General features: G+C 37.8%; 1 long non-coding RNA gene across 3 annotated transcripts in view; it reads left to right on the top strand.

Annotated features, from left to right (window-relative positions):
- Positions 1-15,314, top strand: part of LOC114897022 — a 409,238-nt gene that overhangs the window by 307,752 nt on the left and 86,172 nt on the right. For 2 of the 3 annotated variants that reach the window (XR_003793981.1, XR_003793980.1), the window contains 3 exons: positions 3,342-3,448; positions 14,187-14,324; positions 14,944-15,242. This is a non-coding gene — a long non-coding RNA (uncharacterized LOC114897022). The remainder of the gene's footprint in view (positions 1-3,341; positions 3,449-14,186; positions 14,325-14,943; positions 15,243-15,314) is intronic. The other variant, XR_003793982.1, reaches the window with a different exon arrangement.

Here is a 15,314-nt window from a genome sequence, read left to right as displayed (position 1 = left end):
CTTAATAAACTAGACATCCAAGGGATCTTCCCTAACTTGATGAAGGACATTGATGAAAAACGCCTCGCTACATCATACTTAAGGGTGAAAGACTAAATGTTTTCTCCCTAAGATCAAGAACAAGACAAAGATGTTACTCTTGACACTTATATTTAACATTTTGCTGGAAGTTCTAGCAAGGGTAATTAGGCAAGAAAAAGAAATAAAAGACATCTTGATTGGAAAAGAAAAATTAAAACTATCTATTTGCAGAAGTAATTATCTTCAATATAGAAAATCCTAAAGAATCCACTGAAATATTTAGAGCAAATAAATGAGTTAAGCTAGGGTTCAGGGTACAAGACCAAAATACAGAATTCTGTTGTATTTTATACAATAGCAATGAACAATCTGAAAACCAAATTAAGAAAAAAATCCAAGAAAAAATAAAATACTTAGAAATAAATTTAGCAAATGAAGTACAAAATTTATACTCTTAAAACTAAACAAATATTGTTGAAAGAAATTAAGAATCATTTAAATAAGTGGGAAGACATCTGATGTTCATGGATCAGAAAATGTCATATCGTTAAGATGGCAATACTCCCCAAATTGATCTACAGATTCAACACAATCTTTCTCAGAATTCCAATTGGGTTTTTTTTTGTTGTTGTTGTTTTGTTGTTGTTTTTTTTTACAAACTGGTGCTAAAATTCATTCAAGGGACCCAGAATAGTCAAACCAATCTTGGAAAAGAAGAACAAAGTTGAAGGACTCACACATCCTGTTTTAAAAACTTACTACATGAGGTGGATGGACCTAGAGTCTGTCATACAGACTGAAGTAAGTCAGAAAGAGAAAAACAAATACCGTATGCTAACACATATATATGGAATCTAAAAAAAATGATATTGATGAAGCTAGTGGCAGGGCAGGAATAAAGATGCAGATGTAGAGAACAGACTTGAGGATACAGGGGGGGAAGGGGAAGCTGGGACGAAGTGAGAGAGTAGCATTGACATATATACACTACCAAATGTAAAATAGATAGCTAGTGGGAAGCTGCTGCATAGCACAGGGAGATCAGCTCGATGCTTTGTGATGAGGGGTGGGATAGGGAGGGTGGGAGGGAGGCTCAAGAGGGAGGGGATATGGGGATATATGTATACATAATAGCTGATTCAATTTGTTTTACAGCAAAAACTAACACAACATTGTAAAGCAATTATACTCCAATAAAGATGTGAAAAAAAAAAAACTTACTACAAAGCTACATTAATCAAGACCATTTGGTACTGGCATAAGGACAAACATAAAGCTAAATGGAACAGAATTGAAATTCTGTATATAAACCTACAAGAAAAAGGGGGAGGGAAAAACACAAATTTCTATCTTGAAAGAAATAATTCTATATATTATCTGTCATGCCATGATTTTTTCATGATTCCCTATGGAATCATTTTGGAATGAATATAATCAATGAGAATAAATATTTTCCACTTGACATTTGGCAATTGAATAATTTTGTTGCTGCAGAGAAAACAATCAGTATTTCTCTTTTCCGCTTCACTACATTATTCCCTATTCACCTCCCTCACCCCTGACCCCACCATCAGCCACCTACCTGGTGAACTTTCTGGAAAGAACAAACATTGGCTGATTTAAATACACACTGAGGTATAAACTATTCATATCCCAGATTTGCCTGAAGCTCAAAAGTCCTTGGAGGTTTAATGAGCCAGAGAATCCAGAAAGAATTTCTGCAACCTCTGAATACAGACCCAGTCAAGTCATCATGTTACCTAAGATTAGATTTTAGATCATGGCAGGTGATTTGGTAAAAGAAACCACCTAAACTCTGATAATAAAGTATCGTTCCGTCATTAAAGTTACTATAAAGTAGCAAGTGTTATAAAAATTGTGTCTTGAACCAGAACCAGAGATTAATATTTTAGGAGAGTTGGGAGTATTTTAGGAAGAAGTGAGGGACATTCTGAGGTATCAACTTTGAGAAAGTATTAAAAAAGGAAAAATGTTCTTTTTAAGAAATTATAAGTAGGAAAATGAGGTGGATTTCTGCTGTTTCAGAAGGGGCAGGGAGGGGACAAAACAAAATGAATAATTAATCTTACAATATATGAGACTGAAGAAAATTAAAGTAAAATGAATACGAGTGACTTGAGTTTGTTTTGGAATAGAGACCCTATTTAATAATGAGGCAACTGCCCAGACTGAAAAGAAATGTTTTGGGAGGGATGAAGAAAAGTTTATAAAGGCCACATTTATTGAGCTCTTAAAATATGATCCTGTTGGAGTGATTTTCAGAAGTTATGATTATTAAAACTACTTACTATTTCTCTTCATTTTTACCCTGCCAAATCCTAGCAGTTAAAGAGCATACAAGTTAAACTATTGTAACAGAATTGAGAGGATCCACAAAACTTCATTAAATGTCCCCAAAAAACACATGGAATCTACAAAAATCAATTTTGCCTACCTTTCAGATGTTACTTTCATCTTGAAGTGTCTGTAAACTATATAGAGAGTTATAATGAAAAGAAAAGCTGATAAGTTGTAAATGTTCTGAAGATATTATGATATTCCTCTCCAATAAGAAAATATTTCCCACCATGGCCCTCCCTCCCCCCAGTATTCTAGCAAATACAGATGATAGGTGCTAGAAAATCTCAATAAAAACATAATTTAAATATCTAATCATAATTCTTAAAAAAAAATCCGAATCAGAAAAGTTTCTTCCTCTAAATTAAAAATACAAGCAGATGAATTTCAGATTTTGGATATTAACATTAAAGAGAATATACAAACTTGGTGGTAAGAGTTGGGGAAAAAAGAACAAAAGTCAGGACAGAGATGCAGTGCCACTGTAAATACACTGATAGACTAACAATTAAAAACTTAATGTAAGGAAATTGCCTACACACTTTTACAGAAGAAGGTTAATCTAAAATGATACCGGTCCTGAAAAGGTTAGCTGTCACATTCAATAGCAGGGGTATACAGTGGTCACTGGCTACCTAAGGGGAGAAGTTGGTAAATTACTTTCTCCAGTTCACATACTCTCCAGAAAGATCAGCTCTTTGGTGTCTTTGGCTGGCCTGCATTAGGATGGCTTCCCATTCCGTGGAAGGTTTTGTTAACCTAGCTAGCAGCAGGTCCTGATTGGTCATGGGAGAATCTGGGCTAAATGGTATACATTTTGGATGATGTAAAAGTAAATTAGAGAATAGGGCAAGTTATTACACCAGAGAACATGGGGCAATGGGGAATAATAAAAATCAGGCTGCTCTAATTTCCTTTGAACAACTAAATATATACAGGTCATTATTTCCTGTAATCCACAGGCCTCCCAGTGCAAGCCCTGGCCCTGCCTTCAAGTCGCCGAGACAAAAACAACAAAACACAGTGTGGAGAGAAATGAAAAAAGCTGTGATGCTATTTAAAGAATGGAGTAAGTACAGTTTTCAGACGCTGGATTTCTTCTCCTATTGGAATGTTAAATTAGACAACCAACAAGGAAAACTCACCTTATTTGAAAAATTCAGTTGTTTCCCTAACAGTAATTTCCATCTGTATTCCCTGCAGTCTGTTCCTGTACATCGCTGATGTGGCTGAACCACATTTTAACTTTTCTTTGCCAAGGCTAGATCATAAAGGGATTCCCGGTTTCTTCTTGAATGGGGTTTAGGCTATACTTAACATTATTTCTCTGGAGACTGAGCTTAGTTCTTAATTTTAAGTCTATGCCCAAATTGGTCTATTTTCTCAGGACACACACCATGCCACTTTTATAGGAATGAGGGAGTCTCTTTCCCAGTCTTAGGTAGGTCTGTACATCCTTCCCAGTACATGAGGCCTTCTAGGCAACCAGAAGAGGCTACTTACAGGCTCCTGGCATCTTGTGTATTGGTAAGAGAATGACTGAGAAAGATGAAGCCTTTACCAGTGCTTTTGTTTGCATGGACCCCTTATATCTAAACCACCTGATGGGCTTATTAAAAATGTTGATTCTTAGGCATCTAATCAAACCTGCTGAGGGGGAGGGAACCCAGGAACCATTTTAACTAAGGACCCCAGGTGGTTCTTATAATAAATACTAAAGTTTGAAACCCACTGCTAGCCATTCTTTACATTTTCACAAAATTTATCCAAAGGGACTGCTAGGAACCTTCGCTATCATAGCTGTATCTGGAGGCAGCTACAACCAAATTCGTCATGGCAGTGCCAAGTTTTTGCGCTATAATATTGTGGAGTTTAGGATTTTTTTCCCATGATACTAAATTCTTGTACTACTAAGTCAGTTTATAATAGATTCTTACTACATTTTCACATGTCCTTATTGTTTCACCCATGAAACAAAGCATAATCCATGAAGTTTTCTCACATGGGGATTCTTGGCTCCTAGGCAGCTAGACTAGGACAGAGGGGCTGCTGAGTGATGGTAGAGAGCTCTCGCTCTGGCCTGCAGATACTAAAATTTCACTGGGTCCCAGCAAGTCTGTCTGGGAAGACTGGAGACTATTTGGTGCTGGCAAAGCTTGAGCTGAGAACCTAGGAGGCTGGCAGTGTTTATCCAGGAGTTCAGCTTAAGGGATGGGAGCTGTAAGTGAAAAAGGCAAAGGGAGTAGTCTGGCTAAGAAAATGGCAGATCCGGTCACCTAATGTATAGTAGTCCCTCCTTATGCAAGGTTTTGCTTTCTGTCATTTTAGTTACCCAGTTTGAAAATATTAAATGGAAAATTCCAGAAATAAACCATTCATAGTTTTAAATTGTGGCATTTTCTGAGTAGCATGGTGAAATCTGGAGCCCTCCTGCTCTGTCTACTCAGGAGGTGAATCATCCCTTGGTCCAGCATATTCCCCATTAGTCACTTGGTAGCCGTCTCTGTTATCAGGTCAGCCTTTTTGGTATCACAGTGCTTGTTTTCAAGTCACCCTTATTTTATTGGTCTCAGAGTGCAAAGCAGTGATGCTGGCAACTAGTATATGCCAAAGAGGAGCCGTAAAGTGTTTCCTTTAAGCAAAAAGGTGAAAGTTCTTGACCTAACAAAGAAAGAAAAAGAATGGTGTGCTGAGGTTGCTAAGATCTGTGGAATGAACAGATCTTCTATCCACGAACTTATGAAGAGAGAAAAATAAATTTGAACTAGTTTTGCTGTTGCACCCCAAACTGCAAAATTTATGGCCACAGTGTGGGCTAAGTGCTTAGTTAAAATGGAAAAGGCATTAAATTTGTACAATAAGCTATTTTGAGAGAGGGAGACCACATTCACATAACTTTTATTACAGTATATTTTTATAATTGTTCTATTTTATTATTAGTTATTGTTAATCTCTTACTCTGCCAAATTTATAAATTAACTTTATCATAAGGATGTATGTATAGGAAAAAACATAGTGTAAATAAGATTTGGTACTATCAGTGGTTTCAGGCATCCAATGGGGGTCTTGGAATAAGGGGACAGTACCATATGTCTAAACATGAATTTCTTTACTATCAAATATTTAGATAAATACATATCATGTCCCATTTTACCTGGAATAGTTCTAGCTTAGGCCTCTTGTCCCAGTTCAATCATTAATTGTTCCATTTTCACTCTCAAGGGTGTTCAGTTTGGATAAAAATGGTATGCATATATGACAATATCTAATCCTCCCATTACCGTTGCTAGTCTTAAAAGGAGGCCACATATTCAAATTCTATTATTAAAAGATTACCAAGCCCCTTTAAAGTTTTATCATTACATAGCCTTAGAGCAAGTTTTAGTAAGGTAAGAGAAATAACGGGTCCATTGTTACTAGTGGAGTGGGGTAGGGGCAGCATCCAAGAGAACCATGTTAAATCGGAAGATTGGAAACAAGTTTGTGTCCGATTCTACCAAAGACTCCATTACTTCTGAGAGTTATTTTTTCTTTAAAAAAAAAAATTTTCGTAATCCAGAGCACACAAAATGTTTAGAAATTTTCTTTTTATCAAACCATTGAATGTACTTGTTTTTATAATTTTTCTTGATTATTAAATAATAATATTGAATATTAAATAATAACATTTGAAAATCTCACTTTTACTCTGATTTATCTCATATTAATATATCTAGTAACATTTTCCAGCTTTATTCCCCCCATCATCTTTGGTAAGAGCCTTAAATATTATTAATGACATACTAGAGAAAAAATAAATCCCTCCTTTCCAGGAGATGGGATTATTCTAGAATCATAGAACATTGGACATCACTGTTTAAAGAAAGATATAGGTTCTATTAGATCTGAGAGGCAGAGAAGAAGTTAAGCAAAATAGAGGGTTAATATTTAGTATTTTGAAATTTAGGGGGTGGGTAGGGGAGGGAAAGATACTTTCGTAGAACTGAGTTCTGTTGTCACTGCCAGAAAATGTTTCTGAGAAAATAAACATATACACCCCCTCCAAAAAAAAAAGTGAGAACAGGATTTTGTTTCCCCTTCTTAATTTGCTGTTTGTTTCTAAAAAAAGCCACCCCTACATAGGTCACTTGGAATTCATTTTGTCTACATCCTGGACAGCACGTAGGGAGACAAAAAAAAAAAAAAAAAAAAAAAAAAACGCCTGGGATCGGAAAGAGGAATGTGGTAGGGCATGGGAATTGCAATGTCGTGGTGCTCACCAGAGCATACTTTGGCTTGTCTTAAAACAAGCAAGCACCGTTGGACCTTTGGAATACGAGCAAATTAGTCCCGCTATCAAGCTACCTATCAGAGGCTGGCTGCCTGAGAAAAAGTGTGTGGGTCTGGAGCTGCAGCCCAAGGCGTCGGCAGGCCCTCTGTCAGCCCTGCATGCCTTCTGACTTGCAGTACTGTTCAGCGACCTCTGCCCCTACCCAGTGTACTGTTACCGTTCGTTTCAATAATTAAACAGTTTGGGGATGGCCAGACTTTTGTGTTGTCAAGAGAAAATCAGGGCAGTGGCTTTTTCTTAATACTGAAATCAGGAGTGTTTGGGTTTAATTATATTAGCTAGTGCCTGTTCATTAATTTTCCCAATCACAGGGAGACATATTCGCTGGAAAGATTGACAATGGGTTAAAGTGCTTATTAAGGCAGGGCATTTCAAAGGAGAGGAATCCGAACTCTGACAAAATCAGATGTCTGAAATTTCGCTCAAGCTCCCTGGGTTCTGATGGCAGCTTTACTCCTCGAAATAAGACAGCTTCTCTCCCATCTGGAATCCCACGTCGCTCAGGGAACTGGACTCAGCCATTGGATGCCAGCCCCAAATATGCTGAGTTCTTAATGCCAGAAAAATAAACTGCTCCCTTCAAACTTCAAGTAATTGGTTGATGTACCACTTTGGAAAAGTCTCTTACATTCTCACTTACTATTACTCAGTGAAGCTTTCCCACCTCCCCACGTCAAGAAAAAAAGCAATATAATGTACTTAGTGAAACCATCAAATTTGCCATTTTTGCTGCTTTAGCAAAAATGTTAATACTTCAACTTTTTATTAGGGGTGTCTTGGAAATTTTGCTTATTTTTTTCCCTTTGGAGAGTTTAACGTGTACCTTAATGCCCCCTTTCATTATCGGCCTGGCCTTCTTCCCAGCTCTTCCCTGCTGACTCCAAACCTATCCTGGTTATTTTGTGGCGGTAGCTGGCTCTTGGTCATTCAGACATGTTTGTGGCTTATAAGTGTATCAAATTAGATGCTACAGTTTCCTAGGTCTCCTCCCTGTACCCTGACAAAATTTGTCTTGCTCACAAATCTTCACTGGCCTCCCTATACTTTTTTTCATCATCTGTTTCCTTGGTGAGCCCAAGAAATGGCCCAGCCTGTCTCTACTCACAAGGAAAATGGTCAAATCGTAATAACTCAAAGGTGTCCTACTAACCCTTTTTAACCCTTGAGGATACAGATCATCAATGAATAGGCTTGATGTTAAAGCTTGCAGCCAGTCGTGTTGATTATACGGAGGCTCCAGAGAGTGAAGCAATGACTATAATAACCCTACGTTTCTTTCGTGACTAGCTGAAAATTCCAATAGCAATGATCATTAGAATCTGTGTAATATTTCTCATATTTAGTTCTGAAGGATTTTATTTTAGTTTGGCTCTAACTCCTATGGGCTCTTGAGAGCTATGCAACATAGCATTAAGAATATGGATTTTGGAGCAAGGTAATCTAGGCTCAAATCCTAATCCTGTTTCTTTTTATCTGTAAGACTTTGCCAAGTTACTTAAGGTCTATCACCATTTTCTCACTTGTAAAATGGGCTCGATAATAGTATCTATCTTAGAACATTGTTGGAAGAATTAAATGAATAATACATCTATAGAACCGTGTCTGTCACAAGGTAATGAATAAATGCCATTTCTTAACACCATGAGCTGATATCTATTACAGCGTCTAAGACTCTGACTTGTAAATTTTATTTGTATGCTTTTATTCCTTTGTAAACTCTTTAAGAATAAAGACTTGAGTTCTTTTCATCGTTGTGTCCTTAGTGTAGTATCACAGTGCCTTGTATGGAATTACTCATTAAACACTTGTCACATGGATGAATGGATGGACAGATGGAAGTATGGATATCTAGCATTGGGGTTGGTCCCAAGCCATAAATTTAAGGTCATGAGGGGTGTCTCTAGTGATATCTCCTCTCTATCATTTCCTTCATCTGTTCAGGTCATGTTTCCTTTCCAAGCTTGGACGTGCCCTGAGCCTTGTTTTTCCTCCACTTTCCTATCATAGTTTTCCTCTCTTCAGTCCTTCTAAGTGACTAATTATCTAGTTTGATCAGTAAATGAAAGGGGCTTTATGTGCCATGACTTTAAGATAGCTTGTATATATTAACAGATAATTTTTTTCTCACTGCTTCATTCCAAGGAAGTGACTAATATGGGAATTTCAATAAGGCTATTAGAGAAAGTATTTTCTGTAGGATGCTTTTGGACTTTTAAAAATCATACCCTATAAATATCTGCCTTCTGTACCTGGGGCTAAAGCTGACCCTGAATGGTACTTTGTTCCAATTTAGGAATGGCTAAATAAATTCATATTGGTTGAAAAGGAAGGGGGTGAATATTGAAAGACTAAGAGGCCACCAAGAAGCCCCTGTGGCATAGGCTGAGTTATAGTTTAGCAAGAGGTTTAACACATGTAGTTTAGCCTCCCCTCAACCCCCGGGGGAAGTGAAGCTGGACTGTCAACATGAAATATTAAAGCCTCATATTTTCCAGGTGTACACAAGCCAAATCTTGCAATGATGTTGGCGACTTCTCAGAGTTTCAAAATAATGGAGATATTTTCAAGTGAATGATTCTCTGGCTTTCTTACAAATATCCTTTATTTCTACTTATTCTTTCAAACTTTATATTTCAACACAGGTGAAAGGTCAAAGTGGAACTCAGACAAGTGTCACACATCTTGCTGTGGCAACAGGTATATAAGGAAGACTTCCTAAAACTGAAAATATTATGCATGAAACAAGAATTGAATAAAAACTGAAATTTAATATTCATACTGTTGAGGCATTTATTAGCCAGGTTGGGAATATGTCATTACCAGTTTTCCAAATGCCTGGATAATGGTTACAAAGAGCATGTTTAGAGTCTGTTGAAAGGGTCCTCAAACTACAGGGGGAAGAGGGATACTGCTGGCATCACCTTTTCACTATAAGCAACTCCCACTCATTGTGAATGCCCTGAAAGAAGTTTGTAAAAAGAAGATTCAGAGGGGGAAAGGGAAGGGGATCTTGGGCTTGGCCATGGTGAAAGGGTAAGGACTGAAGGGGAAGGGGAACCCGCATAGGAGGTGAAAGAGGAACAGTCATAGAGGAGAAGGGAAGATCCAGGAATTTAATCCTACAGATGCAAGGGAGAGAAATAATGATCACCAGAAAGTATTACCTGCAGAAAGATGAAGCAGTGTGAGAAATGAGGAACAGAGAGAAGATATATTTATTATTTACCTAATGTACTCTGAGCAAAGTTGGCCATGTTCTATCACACCATGAATCCTCTAATGTGGATATTTTGGGTCCCCATTTCATGAAAGAATAAGTTGAGGCTCACTGAAGTAAAGCCATATGACTCATGTCAGTGCTAAGTAAAAACTTAGATTACAAGATTCCAGTGCATATTGTCTGGCCCCATCTAAATATTTTTTGTACTTTGTGCACTTTTTTCTGGACTTTCTGCCTCTCAGGAAGGGCCTATGATTTGTTTCTTAGCTTCCTAGATAAAGGTGGAAACTCCAGCAGGTGTAGCGTGATATGGTGAAGAGAAAGCTGTTGTGGGAACGATGGATCCTTTGGTTCTAGTAGAAGCTTTGTCATTAACTAGCTATGTGCTTTTAACCACTAGTCTAGGCTTCTTTCTTCCTCATCTGTGAAATGAGGGGCTGGGGACTCAATGTTGTTTTAAGGTAGCTTTTGGATTCAATATTCTGTGTTTCAATTAAGTTAAATGGAAGTGAACATAACTAGACAAGGCCTGGGCTTCTAGAAATAATACATTAGAGTACCCACTAGCGAGTCAGTGTTGTTAGGGTCATTAAAAGAAATACTTCAAATTAAAATTCCATTTAGAATATCATGTTGGTAGATGCAAAATAAATTATATGAGAATATTGAACAAATATGAATTTCAGAAGACATATTTCAAAACTTTTTGGAAAGCATTTGAAGGGAAGAAAGCAGGGAAGTCGGTAGGAGAAAGGTTGATTCAAATTTTCCCCCCTTTGGGGAAACAGCTGCACTACTGATGTTCCCTTCCTTGTACCAGAATTGTGTTCTTATTTCAGAGTATGGAACCACTTGTAGCATTTTTTCCCTACTCTTAATAGTTCCAGCGAGTAGATTATAACCCTTACTAGGTCATTCCATATTCTTTGTTTATTTTATAACTTGCTCTAAGTGCCTTAAGTATTAATGATTAATCTAATCTATCTTTGTATTCCATTCAGAGACAGCTAAACTATATTAATACAAGTTATAATCTCATTCTGCCTAATCATCAGACCTTAAATTTCTAATATACTTTATACATTTCTAAGCTATTTTCTATATAGAAAAACCTCTCTAGATCCTTTATGCAATAAGGGTGGTATGAATAAATAGATTAAATTAAAACTACGTTATGAAATTTGATTTTCGCACAGTCTTATGAAGAAGATAAAGCAGATTTTATTATTTTCATTTATAGATGATGAATCTGAGACACATAGAGGTTAACACACTTGCCCATGCTTTCCCAGTTAATTAGTGAAAAGAAGAGTCTGGAACCCAGGTCCTCTAATTCCAGTTCACACTTTACTCCCTTGATGATGGCCTGCTTAATATTCTGTTTTACACGCTAGTTAGTCTTGGGGACATCACAAAGCAGAAATATCAGACTTTGGAGAAGTGGGATAGAAGATGGAAAATAGGATGAAAACAGCTTGCTCCAGTGCCAATGTGAACTTCACTACTTAGGAGTTGTTTGGCTTTGGGCCAAACTTACTCAACAACTCTGAACTTTCTCTTCACTTGTAAAATGTGAATGATTACATATAACTTGAAAGGCTGTTGTCCAAAAGAAATAAGATTTTCTCTTTGAAAATAATTTTTAAATTATATACTTTATATGCATCACCTATATTATTGTGACTGTTAAGCCAAGTCTTTAATTATCCTTATTTGTCATATAACAGAGAAAACATACTTTTAAGTAATTCCAAATTTATTCACTTTTAGTTTTTATATAGTTTGTTCTCCGTAATTAGAAATATAACATCATCTTATTATTAGAAGGAAATAAACATTTAAAAATTAATCTGATCTTTCTATTCCTAGATCTTTCCTTTTTTCTATCCTTACAGAGAATAGATAGCACACTTCTTTGATCAGTGGTTCTTAAAGTGTGGTCCCTAATCAGCAGAATCGGCACCACCTGGGAATTTGAAAGAAAAGATACAGATTCTAGGGTCTCTCCCCAGACCTACTGAATCAGAATCTCTTGGGTTGAGGTCCAGTTATCTGTGTTTTAAAAAAGCTTTCCAGTTGGTTCTGAATCATGCTAAGGTTGGAGAACCAATGCCTTAGATTAGTGTAAAGTACTATCTTAAAGTAAATCCTGCCAAATCCACAAATATTCATTGAAATGCTACTAAAGGTAAGGTACTGGGCACACTGAGTAGAGAATTCAAATATAAAGCAGATCTCGTGATTCCTGGTTCTGACGTTTCACAGTCTGGAAACAGAAATAGGGAAGGGGAAAGGACTGTGCCACGTAATGCAAGCATTAGGTTTAAAATCCAGCTCATTCAGGTTAGAACTCGCAAATGCTTTACTTCAGAATCCAAGGATTTCCCTGTTCTGTAACATTGGAGACTTATCCCACATGCCCAAGAATAGGTTCTTGACAGGATGTGTTTCTTTCCTATTAGCATCATGGATCCGGAACATACCTCAGAGCAGTCAACTTCTCTTAATATGAGCAGGAGAGGGAGAGGGAACACAATATCTGTTCAGTCACAAGACGTCTTTCAGGAGAGAGGGAAATACTTTTTGTTCTGCTCTGCTCCTTGAGCAAAGATACATTGGAGGAGGGATGGCGGAAGAAGGGGAGAGGCCACAAAAAGGCAGAAGAAATGGTGATACCACAAAGATCAGGTGAAAAACTCCCTCAGAAGTCAGCCGGCCCCATAGAAAGCCTGCACGGGTGTCTCAGTAAAGTGGAGGAGAGGCTGCCACTCCCCTGAGAACATTCCCTGAATACATGTCATCAGAAAGCGGTTCAGGAACAGAGACTTCCCACTATTTTGAAGCCATAAAACATTGGGGTTATACTCTCACAATGTATATTTGTTTGGGTGTTTATTTTTATAACTTTGATAAATATACAATTAATAAGATACAGACAATAGAATTTAAAGTCTAAAAGCACGCCACTAGAATGGCTAATATTTTCTTTGCACAACCCATTGGTCTGCCCTGTTCACTTCGCTGTGGAAGTACCTAGCTCAGACTAAGGTTAAAAGGAGTTAAGAGTTTGCAGTGGGAAAGGAAAGATAGGTCTGCTCACTATATCTTCAAGCGGCAGTGATCCAGATAGACATGTAAAGGCTGCTGTTTTCAATGGTTAATATTTGTGTGAATACGCTGGATCCTCTACCTAGTAATAGTGCAAAATAAGTTTTCTCCCATCCTGATGCTTTCTCACCAGGTTCCTTGAGAATCCAGGGCAGCTTCCTCTAGTGGTGGTGTGGTCACCATGGCCTGTAAGGACAGGAATGTCTCAAAAGCAACTTAAATGTATTTGGCTGACATGTTACCCCTTTCCCCATAACTCAAACCCACAGTTCCAGAAGCAAAACAAAACAAAACGATGCAAAATTAGCCCTATGCTTATAGGTGCTTTGGAAAGGTGGGAGGGTGTTAAGGGGAAAGGGCTTTGAGAAACCCAAGGCAGGTTTAAAGGTAGAGCTTTAAATAGCAATTCAGTGAAGAAGAATTCAGGAAACACCAGGAATTGGAGCCAGATATGACTCATAATCATGTGAAGAAACCTCGGGTAGGTTTTAGATTAATTTTTGTTTCTGTTAAATGATGTTTTCGTGTGTGTGTATGTATGTGCAGCAAGAGCAGAAATATGAAGAAGGTGGTTTTGTTGGAGGGAAAACAACAGAAGAAGTATGTCAGGTTGATCTAGAAATAAGAGCCAGGCACCTCAGCCTGAGCTCTGATTCTTTAGGCCAGGAATTTAACCTATCACAGAGAGGGTATCCACACAATACTGTATTTATAATCATGAAACCCAAGTCAGAAGATCAAGAGCCTTCCCTTGGTATCTATTTTTGGACTGAATGTCCTCTCTGAATAATGAACTGCCTAATTTACTGCCTGATACTTATCTTACTTTATGGCCAGGATCAAGACATTCAAATCCTTCTCCTTATGTCATCCCACACGTACCTTGTGTGCACTCACCTTAATGTGACAAACATTGTCTTATTTGTTGTGACTGTGTGGCCAAGATCAGGATGACTAAATCCTTGCCTATAGCCATTTATCTCCACTGTGTGAATTGTAGGAATATATGTAGGAAAGAGAATATGCTAGAAATATATACCCTTATTAGTAATTTCAGATGGAAACCAATGCTGTATGTAGTCTATTTGCTGTGAACCAAACTTGACTATGTGTGAGCCTCAAGGATTCCTTTTGTTTGTTATTCACTAGAAGGAAGAAGACCCCAGACCCCATCAGTTTTGTGAGAGGGGAAAGCGAGATGAGATGTGGTCCGATAGACAAGCCACCCTAAAGAGAACTTTCTATATGGAAGTAACAGCTTCTAACACTGTCTCACTTCTCTCACAGGTGAAACCAAATCCCCCTGCTAACACCAGTACAGGTCTTGAGGATGGAATGCGAGCAGGGGAAAAGGGGGCATAGACTATATCGCTTTCTATAATTTACAGTAGTTTATTTTTTTTTATTTGTATGAAAATTTCCACTTTCAAAAATCAGTGGGAGGGCTTCCCTGGTGGCGCAGCGTTTGAGAGTCCGCCTGCCGATGCAGGGGACGTGGGTTCGTGCCCCGGTCTGGGAAGATCCCACATGCTGCGGAGCGGCTGGGCCCGTGAGCCATGGCCGCTGAGCCTGCGCGTCCGGAGCCTGTGCTCCGCAACGGGAGAGGCCACAACAGTGAGAGGCCCGCGTACCGCAAAAAAAAAAAAAATCAATGGGAATCCTCAAGTACTAAATCTATATATTTGAGGAGTAAAAGATGAGCCAAGTTGAAGATACACTGTTACCCCCTATAATAATCTTGATTTGACAATCAGTTTTACTATCATTATTCGACCAAATATAGAAATGTATTCTTCACAAAATTCAGAGAAGTATTTTGGGAGCTTTCTGGATTCTTAAGTTTTCACATTCCTGACCAACGATGCAAAAATCCTTTTTATCTCACTTTTCAATTCTGTTCTTTTAGTGGTAACTTCCTGGAATACATATTGAAAATAATTCCTATACCATAAAATCTCCATGACTAATTTGCCATGTCTGCCATTGGTGTGGAAAAAAGGAGTGGAAGTGTATATTCATGTACTTGACATTCAAGAAGAATGGGAGTAAGAAGTGAAAAGAATGAAGGAGAATAAGAAAGGCCGGTGAATATTTGTGTTGTATACAGAAAGTGAGATATGGGAGGAATATCATATGAAGAAATGGAAGATTCCCAAGGAGAGGGCAAGGTTTATGCTTCAAGATCACATGACAAGAAAGTACCAGGTAATTGATATAAAACAATTTTAATATTTTGGTGTCAAAACCCCTCAAATCTATTCACCCTTAAAAGGTACT

Source organism: Monodon monoceros, unplaced genomic scaffold (genome assembly GCF_005190385.1).
Source record: "Monodon monoceros isolate NGI ecotype Baffin Bay Population unplaced genomic scaffold, NGI_Narwhal_1 Super_Scaffold_16, whole genome shotgun sequence".
Taxonomy (NCBI): Eukaryota; Metazoa; Chordata; class Mammalia; order Artiodactyla; family Monodontidae; genus Monodon; species Monodon monoceros.
Note: the sequence above shows the minus strand (reverse complement) of the source record. Positions and strands in the feature narration are given on the sequence as shown.